The following is a 21,458-nucleotide window of genomic DNA, read 5'->3' as shown; positions in this document are numbered from 1 at the left end:
TTACCTCTCAGTTTCACTTTCTCCCTTTCATACTCTGCTTTGTGATGTTGGAAAAGGGATGCTGCCAACTACATTTCTGCTTTGCTGGGGGTTCTGGAGGGAGACTAGAAGACCTGATGAGGAAGGATGCTGCCTTATCTGCATCACCAAGCTTCACCTCTTCACCTTGGCCACAGCACTTCTTTCCAGTAGAGACAGTTGATCGCAGTTTGCAGTTTGTTCAGCACCCACAGACCAGCCTCATCTCCCCTTGCTTCAGTTACATCAGCACCAGGCCAGCCATTACCCCTGCTGTGGACACAACTGTGTTCTCCCAAAATTCATATGCTGAAGCCCTCACCTAACATGACTATATATAGAGATAAAGCTTTGGGAGGTAATTAAGGTTAAATGAAATCATACAGTTATTCCCTTAATTCAGTAAGATTGGTGGCTTTGTTATCAGAAAAAGGGTCTTGATCTACACTCCAAGAAAGTGTTCTTGGAAATCATGCAGGAAGGAATTCAAAGTGAGTTGCAGAGTACAGTGAGAAGAGATAGGTTATTGAAAGCTAAACATACAATTTATTTATATTACAGAGTAGGCCATCTTCAGAAAGCAAGTGGAGAATGCATTGTCTTCAAGTTTTTCTAATATTGGGCTCTTCTCTATGTAATACTAGGCTCTTTCTACATGCAGGGGTGCTGACAGCATGACAAAATTTATTTTTCTATTGCTTTAAATAACGATCCTTAACATTTTAGTGTGTAAGTCATCAAAACACAACTATAATTATCTTGAAAGCATATATTGTTACAAGTAATTGGGACATCTGGACTTTCTGTCATTGTAGGATTTTGTCCTGGGGACTTATCAAGCTGCTTTCTTAGCTTCAAACATCTTAGGGCCATGAGTTGTGACTAGCAATGAATGGGTCTTGCTAGTTTTAAGACGGAGTTGATTTTAAAATGGTGTCACTCTGGTTCTGCTAGGTCTTGCTTCCCTAACAGCATTATAAGAGGAGGAAGGGAGCAGTCACTCTCTGTGCACATCCACCAAGGAAAGGTTACCACGTGAGCATACAAGGAGAAATTGGCCATGTGACAGGAAGAGGGCGGTTACCAGAAAGCAAACTGGCTGGCACTCTGATTTTGTACTTCCAACACCCAGAACCGTGAGAAAATGACTTTCTGTTGTTTAAGCCCACAGACTATATTTTGTTATGGCAGCTCAAGTAGACTAAGATAATCCCCTCGTGATATGGGGGTGGATCCAAGATGGCCGATTAGGAGGAACTCGGGATTACAGCTCCGAGAGAAAGCGCAGAGGGTGAGTGGATGCCGCATTTCCAGACGGATTTTTACTGCCCACAGACCAGGAGATTCACAGGCAGAGGAGCCCCACGGGTCGCCGGTGCCTCTGGTTTGACTGGCATGGCCGCTTGGCCTGTGCCCTGGGGCAGCAGCTCCCTGTGAAGAGTGAATGAGACTGAGTCCCCTCTAAGCCAGCAAAGGGAGCTGAAATGGGGAGCCAGCCCAGGAGATTCCCGGGCAAAGAAGCGCCACGAATCTCAGAGCCGCTGCTTCAGCCTACGCAGCAGCTCCCAGGGCAGCGGATTTTTGCTGCCCACAGACCAGAAGATTGACAGGCGGAGGGGCCCCACCGGTCACCAGTGCTGCTGGTTTGACTGGCACAGCCGCTTGGCCTGCGCCCTGGGGCAGCGGCTCCCTGTGCAGAGTGAGCGAGACTGAGTCCCCTCTAAGCCAGCAAGGGGAGCTGAAACAGGGAGTCAAGCCAGGAGATTCCTGGGCAAAAAAAAAACACCACGGGAAACACAACTGAACCCTGGACGGTTCAGCTCTGTGGAGGAGGGGCGTCCCCCATTACAGAGGCACCCTGCAGTTTCCAGGACAATCTGCCATAACGAAGGCAACCTGCCACTACAGAGACTCTGTCACTACAGGGGCGGGCCAACATAGCGGAAGCAGTTCTAACTACACCCATATAAACTGGACTGCAGGGAATTTCACATGGAAGCTGGGCGGAGCCCACAGCAGCTCAGCGAAGGCTCTGCAGGCTGAGTGCGACTAGGCTGCCACCTTGTGGGCAGGGAAAGCAACAGCAAGACAGCGGAAAATCATAAAGCCCTAACTCCCTGGGACAGAACACCTAGGGGGAAGAAAAGGGGGTTTATGAGTTCTGCTGCTGCAGACTTAAAATTACCAAAATCAGAAAGACAGCAACTACAAAGTCGAGAGGTGGATAAATCCACAAAGATGGGAAGAAACCAGCGCAAAAAGGATGAAAACACCCAAAACCAGAACACCTCTCCTCCTACAAGGGAGCACAACTCCTCACCAGCAAGGGAACAAGACTGGATGGAGAATGAGTGTGATGAAATGACAGAATCAGCTTTCAGAAAGTGGATAATAAGAAACTTCCATGAGCTAAAAGAACATGTTCTAATCCAATGCAAAGAAACTAAGAACCTTGAAAAAAGACTTGATGAAATGCTAACGAGAATGGACAACTTAGAGAGGAATATGAGTGAATTGATGGAGCTGAAAAACACAACACGAGAACTTCACGAAGCATGCACAAGTTTCAACAGCCGAATTGACCAAGCAGAAGAAAGGATATCAGAGGTCGAAGATCAACTCAATGAAATAAAACGAGAAGGCAAGATTAGAGAAAACAGAGTAAAAAGGAATGAACAAAGTCAACAAGAAATATGGGACTATGTGAAAAGACCTAATCTATGTTTGATAGGGGAACCTGAATGTGACGAAAAGAATGCATCCAAGCTGGAAAATACTCTTCAGGATATTATCCAGGAAAACTTCCCCAACCTAGCAAGGCAGGCCAATATTCAAGTCCTGGAAATACAGAGAACACCACAAAGATATTCCTCAACAAGAGCAACCCCAAGGCACATAATCATCAGATTCACCAGGGTTGAAATGAAGGAGAAAATACTAAGGGCAGCCAGAGAGAAAGGTCGGGTTACCCACAAAGGGAAGCCCATCAGACTCACTGCAGATCTCTCAGCAGAAACCCTACAAGCCAGAAGAGAGTGGGGGCCAATATTCAACATCCTTAAAGAAAAGAACTTTCAACCCAGAATTTCATATCCAGCCAAACTAAGCTTCATAAGTGAAGGAAAAATAAAATCCTTTGTGAACAAGCAAGTACTCACATTTCATCACCACCAGACCAGCTTTACAAGAGCTCCTGAAGGAGGCACTACACATAGAAAAGAACAGCCAGTACCAGCCACTCCAAAAACACACAAAATGATAAACAGCATCAACACAATGAAGAATCTGCATCAACCAGTGGGCAAAACAGCCAGCTAGCATCAAAATGACAGGATCAAATTCACACATAACAATATTAACCCTAAATTTAAACGGACTAAATGCCCCAATCAGAAGACACAGACTGGCAAATGGGATAAAAAGCCAAAACCCATCAGTGTGCTGTATCCAGGAAACCCACCTCACATGCAAGGATACACAAAGGCTCAAAATAAAGGGATGGAGGAAGATTTATCAAGCAAATGGAGAGCAAAAAAGAGCAGGAGTTGCAATTCTCATCTCTGATAAAATAGACTTTAAAGCAACAAAGATCAAAAGAGACAATGAAGGACATTACATAATGGTAAAAGGATCAATGCAACAAGAAGACCTAACGATCCTAAATATATATGCACCTAATACAGGAGCACCCAGATACATACGGCAAGTTCTTAAAGACTTACAAAGAGACTTAGACTCACACACAATAATAGTGGGAGACTTTAACACACCGTTGTCAATATTAGACAGATAAATGAGACAGAAAATTAACAAGGATATCCAGGACTTGAACTCAGACCTGGAACAAGCAAACCTAATAGACATTTACAGAACTCTCCACCCCAAATCCACGGAATATACACTCTTCTCAGCACCACATCACACCTACTCTAAAATTGACCACATAATTGGAAGTAAATCACTCCTTAGCAAATGCAAAAGAATGGAAATCATAACAAACAGTCTCTCAGACCACAGTGCAATCAAGTTAGAAATCAGAATTCAGAAACCAACCCAGAACCACACAGCTTCATGGAAAATGAAAAACTTTCTCCTGAATGTTGAATGGATAAACAATGAAATGAAGGCAGAAATAAAGATGTTCTTTGAAACCAACGAGAACGAAGACACCACATACCAGAATCTCTGGGACACATTTAAAGCAGTCTCTAGAGGAAAATATATAGCAATAAGTGCCCACATGAGAAGAAAGGAGAGATTTAAAATTGAGACCCTATCATCAAAATTGAAAGAGCTAGAGGAGCAAGATCAAAAAAACTCAAAACCTAGCAGAAGACAAGAAATAACTAAGATCAAAGCAGAACTGAAGGAGATAGAGACACGAAAAACCCTACAAAAAATCAATAAATCCAGGAGGTGGTTTTTTGAAAAGATCTACAAAATAGATGACCACTAGCCAGATTAATTAAAAAAGAAAAGAGAGAATAACCAAATAGATGCAATAAAAAATGATAAAGGGGATATCACCACAGATGCCACAGAAATTCAAACCATCATCAGAGATTATTACAAACAACTCTATGCACATAAACTAGAAAACCTGGAAGAAATGGATAAATTCTTGGACACTTGCCTCCTCCCAAGCCTAAACCAGGAAGAAGTCGAAACCCTGAAAAGACCAATAATAAGGTCTGAAGTCGAGGCAGCAATTAAGAGCCTACCACCCAAAAAAAGCCTAGGTCCAGATGGGTTCACAGCCGAATTCTACCAGACATACAAAGAGGAACTGGTACCATTCCTACTGAAACTATTCCAAATAATCCAAAAAGAGGTAATCCTTCCCAAATCATTTTATGAGACCAACATCATTCTAATACCAAAACCCGGCAGAGACTCAACAAGAAAAGAAAACTACAGGCCAATATCCATGATGAACATAGATGCAAAAATCTTCAATAAAATACTGGCAAGTCAACTGCAACAGCACATCAAAAAGCTTATCCACCATGATCAAGTAGGATTCATCCTGGGGATGCAAGGCCGGTTCAACATACACAAGTCTATACATGTAATTCACCACATAAACAGAACCAAAGACAAAAACCACATGATTAACTCAATTGATGCAGAGAAGGCCTTCGACAAAATTCAACAGCCGTTTATGCTAAAAACTCTCAATAAACTAGGTATCGACGGAACGTATCACAAAATAATGAAAGCTATTTACGACAAACCAACAGCCAATATCATACTGAATGGGCAAAAATTGGAAGCATTCCCTTTGAAATCTGGGACTAGACAAGGATGCCCTCTCTCACCACTCCTATTTAATATAGTACTGGAAGTTCTAGCCAGAGCAATCAGGCAAGAAAAAGAAATAAAGGGTATTCGACTAGGAAAGGAGGAAGTCAAATTGTCTCTATTTGCAGACGACATGATTGTATATCTAGAAGACCCCATCGTCTCAGCCCAAAATCTCCTGAAACTGATAAGCAACTTCAGCAAAGTCTCAGGATACAAAATCAATGTGCAAAAATCACAAGCATTCCTATACACCAATAACAGACTTAAAGAGAGCCAAATCAAGAACGAACTGCCATTCACAATTGCTACAAAGAGAATAAAATACCTAGGATTACAACTAACTAGGAACGTAAAGGACCTCTTCAAGGAGAACTACAAACCACTGCTCAACGAAACAAGAGAGGACACAAACAGATGGAGAAACATTCCATGTTCATGGTTAGGAAGAATTAATATCATGAAAATAGCCATACTGCCCAAAGTAATTTACAGATTCAACGCTATCCCCATCAAGCTACCAATGACCTTCTTCACAGAACTGGAAAAAACCACCTTAAACTTCATATGGAACCAAAAGAGAGCCCGCATAGCCAAGTCAATTCTAAGCAAAAAGAACAAAGCGGGAGGCATCACACTACCGGACATCAAACTCTACTACAAGGCTACAGTAATCAAAACAGCATGGTACTGGTACCAAAACAGAGATATAGACCAATGGAACAGAACAGAGGCGTCGGAGGCGACACAACATATCTACAACCATCTGATCTTTGACAAACCTGATAAAAACAAGCAATGGGGAAAGGATTTCCTGTTCAATAAGTGGTGTTGGGAAAACTGGCTAGCCATATGCAGAAAGCAGAAACTTGACCCCTTCCTGACACCTTACACTAAAATTGACTCCAGATGGAATAAAGACTTAAACATAAGACCTAACACCATAAAAACCCTAGAAGAAAACCTAGGCAAAACCATTCAGGACATAGGCGTAGGCAAGGACTTTATGACCAAAACACCAAAAGCATTAGCAACAAAAGCCAAAATAGACAAATGGGACCTAATCAAACTCCACAGCTTCTGCACGGCAAAAGAAACAGTCAATAGAGTGAATCGGCAACCAACAGAATGGGAAAAAATTTTTGCAGCCTACTCATCTGACAAAGGGCTGATATCCAGAATTTACAATGAACCAAAACAGATTTACAAGAAAAAAACAAGCCCATTCAAAAATGGGCGAAGGATATGAACAGATACTTTACAAAAGAAGACATACATGAAGCCAACGAGCATATGAAAAAATGCTCATCATCACTGGTCATCAGAGAAATGCAAATCAAAACTACATTGAGATACTATCTCACGCCAGTTAGAATGGCGATCATTAAAAAATGTGGAGACAACAGATGCTGGAGAGGATGTGGAGAAATAGGAACACTTTTACACTGTTGGTGGGAGTGTAAATTAGTTTAACCATTGTGGAAGACAGTGTGGCGCTTCCTCAAGGACCTAGGAATAGAAATTCCATTTGACCCAGCAATCCCATTACTGGGTATATATCCAAAGGATTATATATGGTTCTACTATAAGGACACATGCACACAAATGTTCATCGCAGCACAGTTTACAATAGCAAAGACCTGGAACCAACCCAATTGCCCATCGATGATAGACTGGACAGGAAAAATGTGGCACATATACACCATGGAATATTATGCCGCCATCAAAAACGATGAGTTCGCGTCCTTTTTAGGGACATGGATAAACCTGGAAACCATCATTCTCAGCAAACTGACACAAGAACACAAAATCAAACATCGCATATTCCCACTCATAGACGGGTATTGAACAATGGGAACACATGGACACAGGGAGGGGAGCACTATACACTGGGGTCTGCTGGGGGGAGTGGGCGGGACAGCGGGGGGTGGGGAGTCGGGGAGGGATAGCATGGGGAGAAATGCCAGATATAGGTGAAGGGAAGGAAGGCAGCAAATCACACTGCCACGTATGCACCTATGCAACAACCTTGCATGTTTTTCACCCGTACCCCAAAACCTAAAATGCAATTAAAAAAAAAAAAAGTAAAAAAATAAAAAAATAAAAATATCCTCTTCCAGAGCTAAAAAAAAAAAAAAAAAAAAAAAAGATAATCCCCTTGTGAGAGGTTTGAGCTTTTTAGTCCCTGGGCCCTTCTCCTTTTGTTCCCGAAGATCCAGGAGCAGTATCTCATTTCATCACTTGCCACCTTTTTGATAACTTATATTCTATTTTTGCCTTTTTAGTTCTTCAATATCTAGTTAATTATTATTTTTATCATGTTAAAATAAGGTTGTGAATTTTGACTCCTGTCTGGACCCTGCCTGATACAATACTAATAGCTCTGGGGTTCTCTCAACTATGGCAACAGATACATCAACAGAAGGACCAGTATTAATTTCTCCCAACCTTTGTCTCCCCTCAAATACATCTCTACCAAATTCCACCTGCCACTTCACACCTCTACTCATTCTTAGTCTCCATGTTTTTGGTGCTACAATGGTCCTGTGTCCAGATTCTTCCTCCCTCTTTACCTAGCTATTTTGCTTTCATACTGCAACTGAGTGATGTACCTGGGTTTTGGTCCCATTTCCTCCATAAAATACAAATTCTCATATCCTTGCCTTAGAACTGGGCGGCACCACTTCCCTAAAACTGGGCCTAGCGTTCCAGGTTTTCCTGGATGGGGATAATGGACCTAATTTAAAATTATACCCTGAAACCAACTTCCTTAACTAAGATGCTCTTGTTTTTTCAAACTTTTAGAGATTTCTACTTTTGTAGACTGTAAGACCTCAAAAGAGCTCAATTTGGTTGTCCTGATGGCAGCAAAGGGAACTCCATGGTGTAGGTGGGGCACTTACATAAGAAAATTAATTTGTTAAGTCAGGCATCCTAGGTTCGAGGCAACCTAAAATAACCATGTGCTTATCTGTGCAGTCAAATAATGCTTTTCAGGCAATACATCACGTTCACACACTTGCTGGTTGCTTTTGCATGCTCAAGATTTGTTTTTGTGCATTTTTTAATGCTATATTTGAATTGTGTGTTTTTCATGTATTGAAAGCAATGAAACAATAAAAACTTTCTAGAGAGTTTATCTTGCCTTCCACAACAATGCTCCTCTTTCAATTATCTCTGTTCTCTTCTTTGGCTACCTGGTTTACTTTAATAGACTTTCTTTTACCTATCACCATAAATCCCACAGTCACTGAAAAATGCTACTGAACAAATGTAAAGTACTATCTCAAAGTGCCCTGTTATCAACCTATCTTGTATAAGAGGATAATATTTTTAGCTTCTATTCATGTCAAGAATCCTGTCTTCTTGAAGCATATTTCTTGTAAACATGCTTTTATAGCCTTAGGCATAGGTGAGGAGGGAGGCTGGGGAACCATTCACTCATTTAAATTTATCTTGCTCTCTCTGTGGCTGAAGAAAATAAAAATTCTCACCCGTGTTCTAACATGAGGAGCTAAACTGCAAGAACCAGACATTTCCAAGGTACCCAGAAAGCCTCAGGACTAATAACAATCACATTGATTAAACACAGTGATCATTGTAGCCTGTGACCATTGGCAGACAATTTTTATTTTCTCATCCTCCATAGGAAATCTAGCATTCATATCCATGGGGGCCGTATTTTTTAACCCAAAGAACAAAACATACTCTCATATTGGTATAAATTTCCTCATGTATACATATGGGACCAATAGGGAGATAATATTTGATAGGACTAACTCAGGAAATTTTCATATAGCTGCTGTATCTATACCAGATGGGCAAGCACTCCAGGAAAACCAATAGTGACTTTGAGGAAGCTTCATCTCACTTTAAAGACACAGGGGCTACCAAACTTCTTCCATAAGGGGCTAGAGAATAAATATTTAGGTTTTGGAGGCCACAAGGTCTCTATTCCAACTACTGGAATCAGCTGTTGTAGTGAAGTGGCATCGTTGTCTGAGGAAATACCCAAGGTTTGTCGTCTCACGCCAAAAAGAACACAGTGATCTTTGGACGTGGACATGGACGCACACATAGAGTGGGTTATGAGGGAAAAAGTTTTACTAGGCAAAAAAAAAAGAAAATAGAGAGCGCTTCCTCATGCAGAGGAAGAGGGGAGCTCAAATGGGTTTCTGGGTTTGGAGTGGGCTGTGGTTGATTTTATAGAGGCTTGAGGAGGTGGCGATTGATTTACATAGGGCCCAGGGGATTGGTTTGACCAGGAGTTCCATTTACATAGCCCACAAAGAGACTGGCTGTCCCACCCCAATCTTTTATTATGCAAAGGTGGCCTCCACCTGACCGGAGCCAGGACACCTGCAAGGAGCCAGGACACCTGACTGGAGCCAGGACACCTGCACAACGGGCGACAAGCAAAGGGAGGAAGGAATCGCCATGTTGGAAATACTCGGCTTCCAGGCCCAGCTGCCGGCATTGACCTATGCAAGCTTGCAGCTTGCTTATTTATGCTTGCGGCTTGATTTTTTAGGCTGCTTTCTGTTAGAAAAGAAATGGTTTGGGGGCTGCTTTTTACGAAGGGGAAATTCCACTGAAAACTCTTTTACCCTTACTATCTGCCTAAATAATTTCGTATTAACTCCTACATCAGTAGCACACAAGCAACCACAGACAGTGTGTACACAGACTAGCCTGATTGTGTTCAGTAACAGTTTCTTTTTTTACGAACCAAGCAGAAGATTCATTTTGGCTGATTGGTCAGAATTTGCCAACCTCTGCTCTAGGATATCCACGAATACTCTTTTACATAAAAACAAACATGCTACAAAAAAATCCATATTCTGCTTTTCTGGCATTCCACATAATTACCTATAGGTTCTATACCTGTAAAAACATACAGAAATACTGTCTCTCTTCTTTCAGCTTTCTGAATTGAGGTAATTTAATTTTAAGCCCAGAGAGAAAGACATTTAGTGCCATTTTGTTATTTCTTATTTGCTAGTGTTGTATATCAAGGCAAGACATTATCACTAACAAAACCATTTATGGGCAAGGCCTGGACTCTAACTTAACCTCTTCCACAAGGGTAAATATAGAGCATTCCGGGCCATTACAAACCAAATTACCCAACTAAGATAGGTGAAGGCTAATGCTTCTAATGGTACTCAGGAAAATCAATCAGCCAAGACAAACAGAGAAGGCTGTCAATGTTATATTGACAAACTGGTGGGTGGTTTACAGAAAGAAAAGGAAGTTAGAGAGGAAAATATTTGGATGAGCAAGAGGATGAAATTCTTCCTAGACCCTTGAGGCAAAGGTTCAAGTTCAGGGTTAAAGTTAACACAGTTCAGTGAGAAGAGGCTTCTTCTACCAGAGTCTGATGAGCCAGGTTTTTACAGTAAGTTGGTTTTTAATTTGGGGGAATTTTTTTTTTTTTTTTGGTAAATCACCAACTTTGAAATAGTTGTGCTTAAAGTTTTTAGAGTTGGAAAAATAATATTAGCAGCTAATATTACCTTATTTAGTATTCTTTATCATTACACCCCAGTTACAGGTGAGGAAATCAGCTCAAAATGGTGAAGTAATCTACCCAATGACACATCAGTTTAAGAGGCAGGGCCAGGATTTGTTAGCGGGTCTGTCTGACCTGGAAGTTTATACTCTCAATCATTACATTATACTGTTTCAAAGTTGTTTTCTCTCTTTACTTCTTGATAGCTAAATCTCCAGGTCACAAAATATTTTGAAAGCACTTTTTAAATAGATAGTAAAGTAAGTTTTAGCTCTCATTTTCAAAGATACTCAAGATTAAATTCTCTATCCACTGAGTTGCTTGAAGTTGTTACTGAGAAGACTGTGTCCTACATAAATATGAAAATTTTTTGTCCTGGGTCAAAAAAAGAAAGGAAAAGAAAAAATGGTAAAAGGAAGAGTTTATTGTTTAATATTTAATTAATTTCTTTAAATATTTAATTAATTTATTTCAGTGACAGTTTTGGCAAAATATTTTAGGGCCACCACATTGATAAAATGAAATTGAAAATGCCAGTTTACATAAGATGTGTGATAGTAGAGAGAAAATCTTGATCATATACAAGGAAAAATTTGATACATACATATATATGTATGTAAAGGAATATTCCCATTATTATACCAAGCTAGTCTCTTAAAGGAGCATTTGTCCTGTTAACCAGGTATTGTGTCTTTCTTTCGTCTACCTAATGCATGTCTTCCTAACCTCACAAATTTAAGAAATTCTGCTGCTAATATAAGGGTTATATCAACTTGTTCTTTGAGATGGCTTTCAGATGTATCCTGTTCCTCCCTTTTTGTCATGGAACTTGATACATTTATGTAACATGAACCTTCACCCAGGGTTTTTCCTGCTTTGGTCTCTATAACTGGATCCTGCAGGTTTGGTGAGTGGAGGCCACGCTTCTCCCTGTTACCATCCCTTCCTCTCCCTATATGACGCATGTGTACAAAGCCCCAAAGCAGAGAGGGGATAGCTGCAGGAAGGCAGTTTCTTAAGTACTAAGGAAAATATGTAGGCTTTGTTATTTATTTATTTATCTTATTTTTTGGCTGAAGGAAGTAAAATAAAGGAAGTCCAAGGAAAAACAACTCCCCCTGGGACTTTGGCTTCAGCTGCCTCTCCTTGTTTTAATGAGATCATTTTTGATTCTGAGGTTTTGTCTCTGGAAAACCATCCAGAATGGAGCTGCTTTTGAAATATTAGGCATATCCCAGGACCCCAAACCCCAAGGAGTTCAACTGTCTGCAGATCATTTGGACCACCCGCCTATGGTAGCCGCACAGCGTGTCCAAATCCCACAGAAACGAAAATGCCTGCCTCTCACTATCTCTCCGAATGGCACCCAGGAGGCTTTGCTCCTCCATGGAATTGCTGAGCTGGACAAGAATGTTACTCCTCTGGCCCAGTATTACTGGCAGGTGGAAGGAAAAGGAAAATTAAGACACAAATTCCATCATTAATGAATAAATGTTGGACCCAGGAGACCAGTCTAAAACTGGGAAGGGAATTTTGGGTTTCATATACTAATGCTTCCGTTCAAATATTTTTTGCCCCAACACACTGAGAAAATATTGCAGTAGCATAATTAAATGTGAAATAAAACCTCCATGTTGAAATTACTTTCAGATCTTGCTTATGGGTCATGCAAGGAAACCACTCATATTCCTTTATATTCAAATTCATTTTAAAAATAAAATAATGTTCACCCATCTTATTCACTAAATGACTTTTGGTTGTATCCAAAAGAGCAGATCTACTCTGAAAAGTTTGGTGCTACTGGTGGCATTGAAAAGAATGAAGGCTGTGAAAGTGTGGTAGCAGAAGTCTCAGAATGACCCCCCAGAGGCACTCATCTTGTATAATCCCCTCCCCTGTGAGTATGATGGGACATCACTCCTGGGAGTCTATCATATCACATGGTTTCTTAGTCTGTTCAGGCTGTTATAACAAAACAGCATAGATAGGTGGTTTATAAACAACAGAAATTGATTTCTCACAGTTCTGAAGGTGGACCATCCAAGATCAAGGTGTCAGCTGATTTGGTGTCTGATTGAGGGCCCTCTTCTGGTTCATAGTCAGCTGCCTTTTCACATGTCCTCACCTGGTGGGAGGGGGTGAGGAAACTCTCCGGGGCCTCTTTTATAAGGGCTCTGATCCCATTCATGAAGGCTCTCCTCTTATGACCAATTTTTAAAATGACCTCCTTAAGTACCCATCTTCAAATATCATCCCATCGAGGGCTAGAATTTCAACATGTAAATTTGGGGAAGGCAGGCAACATAAACATTCAGTCTATAGCACATGGCCAGAGGGACTTTGCATATATATTTACTAATCATTCCTCTTTACAATAGAGAGATCATTTGAGTAGGTCAGGGTTAATTACACGATTCCTTTAAAAGTGGAGAATGTTCTCTAGCTGGGAGAAAAAGTAAGAGAGATTCCAAGCATAAGAATAATATTCTGTTACCTAGTGGAGTGACTATAGCCAATAGCAATATACTGTATATTTCAAGATAGCTCGAAAAGAGGATCTTGACAGTTATCACCACAAAGAAACAATAATGCTAATTACTCTGAATTAGTCATTGTTCAATGTATACATGTATTGAAACATCACAATGTATTCTGTAAACACATACAATTACTATGTGTCAATCATGTACAACAAAAAACAACAATGCCTTGACACTTATTGCTGGTTTGAAAATGGAGGGGGCCACACGATGAGAAATATGAGCAGCCCGTAGAATATTAGAGTGGCCCTCAGTTTACAGCCAATGGACTGAATCTGCTAACCACCTGACTGAGCTTGGGAGCAGATCCTTCCCCCAGGGCCTCCAGATTAGAACCTAGCACAACTGACATCTTGATTTAAGCCTGAGCAGAGAACCCAGCCAAGCCCACAAGGACTTCTGATCTACAGAACTATGAGCTAATATTTGGTGTTATTTTTAAGTTAAGTTTGTGCTAATTTGTTATGCAGCAATAAAAAAAAAAAACTAATATAAGATGGGATGAAGGAACCCTTGAAGGGGATGAAGAGCCCAAAGGCATTCAGAATAATAAGTGCATCCCTGCTACACGAACCCTCTTTACAATGGAAGGAGACTCCTAGAGGTGGGAAAATGTTCAGGCAGAGGTATAAATTCCAAAGAGATTCTTAAGATTCTTATTATTTTATAGCCATTGATCTGCTGGCTTTGACTCTGCTCTTCAAAATCCACTCCTTCATTCAAAACCCACCATGGCAGGAGGACTAGGAGGTTAGAGAGCCTCCCTGATCAGGCCAACATTGCCCAGTAGCAGCACACAAGGCCCATTTGTCCCTTTATCTCCCACGTCTGTCCCTCTGCCTTTCGAGGCATGAGGGTTATAAGATTATACTCTCTAGATGCCTGCTCTTGCCACACCATTATTCAGTCCTGACTGCCTCCTCCAACCCCACTAAACATGTTTTCCAACTACCTCGTAGGTAATGGACCCATTTTCAGCCTCCTGCCCAAGGAGGCTGAAACCAGAATGGTCCAAGGAGGTTCTTACTGGACAACTTGGATGGGGTGTAACTGGTATTCCCAGGGAAGCTGATATCCATGTCCAGGTGTCCAAATGGAAAAAGAGCAGGAGCTATAATCAGAGCCAAAGATCAGAAGCTAGCAAAATGGGCACTATCACAGGAGATGCTGAGTGAGGAGCAAAATCACAGACTGGCTCAACTTCATCTTGTTGGGTAGAATCATAACAGCTTGAGTCATTTTTAAAAATTAGATGTATACCTGTTAGGTCTGGCATTTTTATTCTCTTCACCACTTTGAAATTCCATCCCTCTGAATTTCAGTCTTTTCTCTATGTCATATTATGTTGGGACTTTTTTGCAGCATACTATCCCTGTCTCCGTATATCATAAAACTTCTCTTTTAGCTTTCCTGATACCAGCTTCTCCTACTTTTCCAACTTTCTCTGATTTCTTCTTCTATCTTAGTTCTGACTGATATAAAGAAGCACCACAGAATCTATTTTCCATAGTTTCGGAGACTGGAAGTCTAAGATCAGAGTGCCAGCATGGTTGTTTCTGATGGGGGCCTTCTTCGGGTTGCAAACTACCAATGTGTTGTGTCCTCACATAACAGAAAGAAAGTGAGCTAGCTCTCTGGCCTGTTCTTCTAAGGGCACTAATCCCATCCATGAGGGCTCCACCCTCATGACCTAATTATATCCCAAAGGTCCCAGCTCCAAATACCATCACATTGGGGATTCAGTTTCAACGAATGAATTTGGGGGAGGTGGGGCACAAGCATTTAGTTCATAACAGTTTCTCTTTTTGAGATCTGGCTCCACTCCTCCTTAAAACTGGTATTACCCAATGATTTATCTTTAACCAGCTTCTCATTTTCTCCATTCATCCTGTTTTTTTTTTTCATTCACTTCTATGGCTTGGAGTCATCACTCAAATATGCTGATGATTCCAAAATCTCCATCCCTCATCCATTTTTATTTCTTGAGCTGTACATGTGGACATACCACATCTCCTGGACACTGCAATTGGGATGTTCTGTTGCTGCCTCAAATTCAGCATGTCTATTCCCCAAGTCAAATTCTTGCTATGTGCTTTATCTGGTTTAATAACATCATCATGCACCACATATTAACCATAAATCTACCTATTGTGGATGTTAGATTCTCATGCTTACACCCTGAGACCCAAGTTACTTAGGCTAATAGTTAACATGTAATGAGGAGTAATTAACTAGTTATTCCTTGGCTTCAAGCAAAGGAAAGACAGCAAGGGGAAAAAAAAAGACCAATTGAGAATATCATTAGCTGATAGGGATATGAGTAAACACTGTCACCCTGATCAAATCTATAAGTCAAAGGAACAGAGTTCTCACTGGGGAAACTGTGTTAGGCAAAGAATAATCTGATATCAAAAAGACACCAATCCTCTTCCAAAAATTCTCTCAATCTAGTCATAGGAGCTCATGCTTCTCTATCAACTGTAAGACTCATCCCTTGATGAGTCAAAGCCAAGATTGTGGTTGTTTTCTTACCTGAATAGCCAAGTCCCCAACAGTTTCAGCTTCCCAGCAAGTTGTCAGAATTTCCTGGAACAAATAGCCCAATAGCCTCCACTGCTCCTGGCCCATTTCTGCTGGTTTCTATCCTTCATGCAAGCCAGGAATATAATTTACACACACCTCTTGTTACTATTCCATTTAATTATAATATAATATCACACATACAAACATGAAAACAGCAATCACGTTTTATTCCAACATCTAATTGCATGTAGCAATCATGTGCTTTCACTAAATTATTTCCATCAAGCAGAAATAGTGCCATTAATTCAGGAATGCCAAAAGGCCCACCTGCAGTCCCCACCCCCATTCTGCAAAGCCAATTCGAGTCTCATACACTTGCCCTGCAATTTCATATAGTGGTCCTCCCCCATAAACACACACACACAGGCACACACACACAGGCACACACAAACACACCACACACAGACACACCACACCACACACCACACACACACCACACACACACACACCACACACATACAGACACACCACACCACACACCACCACCACACACCACACACACACCACACACACATACAGACACACCACACCACACCACACCACCACCACACACACACACACACACACACACACACACACACTTCCACATGCTGAATCTCTGTATGTTCAGCTCTCCTGTTCTTTCCCTTCCCACCAGCATCTTGGGCCCTGAGATATAGAGTGATCACCCAACATTCTCCTTTCATCTTTTATGCCTTGGAACATTCTCAGCTGGGCTTCCTAACTAACCATTCCCTGTTCCTCTAATTGTAATGTATGTCCATCTCTGTTTCTCACAGGAAGAGCACTTATTCATCTCTTTTCTTCATTAATAACACCTTAAACCTAGTCTTCATAAGACTCTTAGAATAAGGCTCTCTCCTCTGGGGCTGGAACATTCTCCTTTTCTTGCCCTTGAATGTCAGAAATCCAGGTTCTCAGGCCTTTGGACTTAGACCAATCCATGCTACCATCTTCCCTTGCCTCCAACTTAAGAACAGCCTATTGTAGGACTTCTCAGCCTCTATAATCAAGTGAGCTAATTCCCCTAATAAATCCCTTTTTATACATCTCTCTCTGTCTCTCTTTATATATTCTATTATTTCTGTCTGTCTGGAGAACCCTGTCTAAAACATTGCGCCAACCAATCATCAACTTTTCTTATTTTTGAATAACAGCAATGACAAAAACAGAATAAAAGCGAGAAAGAGAAAAGAAGACTATCCTTTTCCCTGTGTTCATTCTGAAACTCACACTATGAATTGTGTGTTCCTTGCCTGATTCTCCCCCAACCTGTTATCTGCGTTGCATCATTGGAAATAGGCCTAGGAATTACATAAGTCATAGATATAACAATGAAAACTTGAGAAAGAAAACATGAGATAGTAAGGTGGTAAATTACTAAGCACTGGGATCAGCAAATGTTTGAATCTTTGCTTCTGCTTTTCAAGGTTTTGTACCACTGGGGTCATTCCAAACTAGGCCTCAAGCCATTACCAGAATGGGTCATCTCAGTAGGTTTTTCTTTTCATTTTTTAAAAAACTGTGTTATCAATCGTGCTTTCCTAAAGGCTCACAGGCTATTTGCAAAGCAAAGGGGAGCCTCAGTGTCCCAAGGCAGGATTACCATTTGCTGCAGGAATTAGGAATGAAACCAGGGAGGATTCAGTCTTGCATTGATTGTTCTCTGTGTTTGAAAGAAAAAAAAAAAAAAGCCTGAGAGAGCTCTGAGGACTTGAAAACAACCAGCATGACTTGACCATTTGAAAAAGAAATCCCGGAGCAGCATTCCAGAAACACTAAGACAAGCCCAGCACTGTGCAACCGAAGGAGGTCACTCCTCTGGGAGTATTTCATGGAATTAAGAGAAATGACTTTTAAGAAGTAGCTGTCTGAATGAGAACAATTGCGGACTTTCTTTTTTTTCTAGGGCTGAGCTCCATGCTCACTAGTCTTAAAATGCAATGGTTAAATATAAAATGAAACAGGAAAAACTAAATATATTTTCCAACTGTCTCCTTGTGGCCAGCTGCCAATCAGCCTAGACTGGGTGGTGATTCTTGCCCTAAAGTTAGCAGATAGATAGGCTGGATTGTTTTTCTGGCTTTTTTTTTTTAAAAAAAAACAGTGTATTACATTTTAGTCATTTTAGTTGTGAAAGGCTTTGAAGTTTAACATGAAAGAACAACAAATAGTGGTCAGAGTTCAGGTTTACAAACTCACTTCTACTATTCAACAGAGGCAAAAAGCACATGACTTCTCCTAGCTTCAGTTTTCTGATCCATAAAATGAAAATTCTGCAAGGCTGGCTTTTTCCTGTTATTCAGATCCTGCTTTACGTGTCTCTCACAGAGGTATCCTATCTACAGCATCTCCCTCCAACACCTAGCTGTTTTCTGTCACATCCCTGAGTTCTAATTTCTTCCCTTAATGCTGCATTTTTGTTTGTTGCCTGTCTCCCCCAGTTAGAGTATAAAAATTATGAGGGTAAGAAAATTGTATTTCTTTATGATTTCATTTAACAAATATAGTTTAGTGACTTCTAGGTGCTAGATGCTGTCCCATGCCCTGGGGATACATCAGTAAGTAAAGTAAGGAGATGCAGTCCTTGTTTTCAGATAGGGAAATCAGGCCTTGAAATAAGCCTTGAAATAATCAAATAAGCAAATCACTTTGTAACATGTCCAGTGGCAATAGGTGTTTTGAAGAAATAGATATGGGAATTAAATGGGATCATACAGGGTGGGTGGTGAAATTTATATGGGGTGGCCAGGGAAGGTCTCTGAGTAAGTAACATTTTAACAGGACTTGTAGAAAGTGAAGAAGCAAGACCTGGAACTGGGGTATTCCAGAAAGTGGGAGCCTCCAGGGGAAAAGTCCCTGTTGGATTGTTCCCAGGGCAGTGTGGCTGGTGCACAGGGGAAGGAAATGGAGAGGACAGAAGGAGTAGTTCATAGTATAGACTGTTGGTTTTATTCTGACTGAGACGGTCATCTCAGTCAGACTTCTGGTTTTATTCTGTTAAATCATCTCAGAATAAAACCAAAAGTCTGCACTATGAGCTACTCGTTCCACACTGGTTCCACTGTGGCTGCTATGAGGAGAAAAGATTGAAGAAGAGCTTGCTGGAAGCAATGTGAGGTTAGAGCAGTGACCAGCCAAGAAATGAAGGTGATTTGGGTGGGGTGATGGCAGTGGCAGTGTTAAACAAACTGATTCCCAGATCTCCTGACAGTTCGAATGTGGAGTGGGGAGGAGAGAGGATTAGCAATGTCTCCCAGGCTGTAGCCTGAACAGATGAACAGACGGAAAGATTGGGAGAGAATAAGGTGAAGGCAAGGATGAAGAGTTTGGTTTTGGACCTATTACTAATTTCAAAATATATATTAGAAATCCAACAATAAATGGTGAATATGTTCAGAACTTACAAAAGATATACAGGCTAGAGATATACATTTAGCAAACATCACCAAGTAAATAAAATTTAAAATCACCTTTTTCACCATTGTATTTTCAGTGCCCAGTAGAGTATAGACACTCAATAAATATTTTTCTGATGAATGGATGAATGTTATGAGGATCAATAAGATAATGGGCAAAAAGTGTTTTTTCAAAGTATAAACTCCTTCAAATAAAAGGCTAGAAACAATATTCTAGTATTATGTTTATTTTATAAACAAAAAACCTTTGAATGAACACTAGAGTTAGCAAGAGTACAACCAAGTGCAATTAGAAATCCTGCTCCAACAGAAACAAACTCCAAACGGATTTTTTCCTCCTTATCCTTTTGATACTTAAAGTTGATACTGTTTAATGCACAATTAAGGGCAGTAAAGCATCAGAGAAAAATGAATGCTAGTGAATGATAACAATATTTTTTAATAATGATCTTTCAAGCTGTCAAAAAGGTTTTTATAGAAAATTTCAAACTGTCTCAGAAGAAACACTTTTCCAAAAGGTAATTATAAAACTATATGGATTTCACATGGATTTTCCCACTCCAGATCACTCCATAAGTCTAAATCCATTTGGCATTATTTTGCATTGAATAAAAATAGTCTTGACTTCCATCTTTTTGCCTTTTAGGACATAGTATGACATTTTAATATTTTTAAAGTTTCTTGATAAAAGGAAACTTGTTTAGGGGCTTAAACAACCACCCAGTAAAATTATCTGGGTGTTTTTTTAAACACAAGATAGATGTTTGAAGTTACATGATATATTCTCTCTACTGGTTAGGGAAATATCAGGGTTAAGGGTTTTCAGTCTTCAAAAGCTGAGAATTCTGATGTGAAGATTTCAATATTTTCAGGACCAAGAGGGAGGAGAGGCAGGTGGGTGAATGGATGGGTGAGTGGCAAATAGATTAGATGGATGGATGGATGGATGGATGGATGGATGGATGGGTGGGTGGATAGATGGATAGATGAATGAGAGAAGTGAGGGCTAAGAAGAAAAACAGAAAGGCAGGCAGACATGAGAGTGAATGGGAAAAAGAGATATTCTGACTTCTGACACATTGTCAAAATAACTCAACAATGTAAAGATAGCCTTTATAACAATTGACTGACACAACTGATATCTCTAAGGGAAAAATAAATCTTGGTGCTTATTTCAGATTATGCACAAAAATTAACTTGAAATGAATCATAGATGTAAATGTAAAAACTAATCTATCAAATCTCTAGAAGAAAACATAACAGCAAAACTTTTTGACTTTGGTTTAAGCAAAGAGTACTTAGATAAACTATAAAAGCATGAATTTATAAAAGAAAAAATTGATATATTAAACTTCACCAAATTTTAAATATTTTGCCCTTGGACAATCACCAATAAAGAAAGTGATAAGTCAACCAAAGACTGGGAGAAAAAAATCTGCAAATCAAATGCATGATAAAAACCTTCTAGTCAGAACATATAAAGAAATTTTACATTTTAAGAATTTTAAAACTGGGTCAAAGCTCTGAAGACACACTTTACCAAAAGAGACATAATAATGACAAATGAGCATATGAGAAGATGTCCAACATAATTAATTGTCAGAGAAATGCAAATTAAAACCACAATAAAATACTAATACACACCTACTAGAATGGCTTAAATTTAAAAGAAAGAAAACTGACAATGACATTTACTCTCCAGCTCTGAGGAAATTATAGGGACCGGATTTACCTTCCTGCCAGGGACTACTAGAAAACTGAGCCAAATACATTAAATAATATTTTTCAGAAATTAGACAACAGGTACCACAGGGATACAATCCCTGAGAAGAGCAAATTAAGATGAGCCCTGCAATTGGATCAGCTTATAACCTGGAAGCAGCTTCCAGGATGCAGTACAGGGAGAGAGAACCCAGATAGAGCCTAAAATTTCACCAAGTTTAGGAGGCAGAAATTGGAGTTTCAGGAGACCAACATGGCTAGAATTTGTGGGTTAGAATATTAGAGAGGAGTGATCTACACAGAGAAAAAAAATCAGAAATCTGAAGAAAGATCCACTTAAGACTTTTGATGAGTACTGATAGG

This window comes from Aotus nancymaae, unplaced genomic scaffold, assembly GCF_030222135.1.
Source record: "Aotus nancymaae isolate 86718 unplaced genomic scaffold, 86718_ANA_hifiasm-v0.15.2.pri h1tg000062l, whole genome shotgun sequence".
Classification (NCBI taxonomy): domain Eukaryota; kingdom Metazoa; phylum Chordata; class Mammalia; order Primates; family Aotidae; genus Aotus; species Aotus nancymaae.
The sequence above is the reverse complement of the archived record's forward strand: the minus strand, read 5'-3'. Positions refer to the sequence as shown.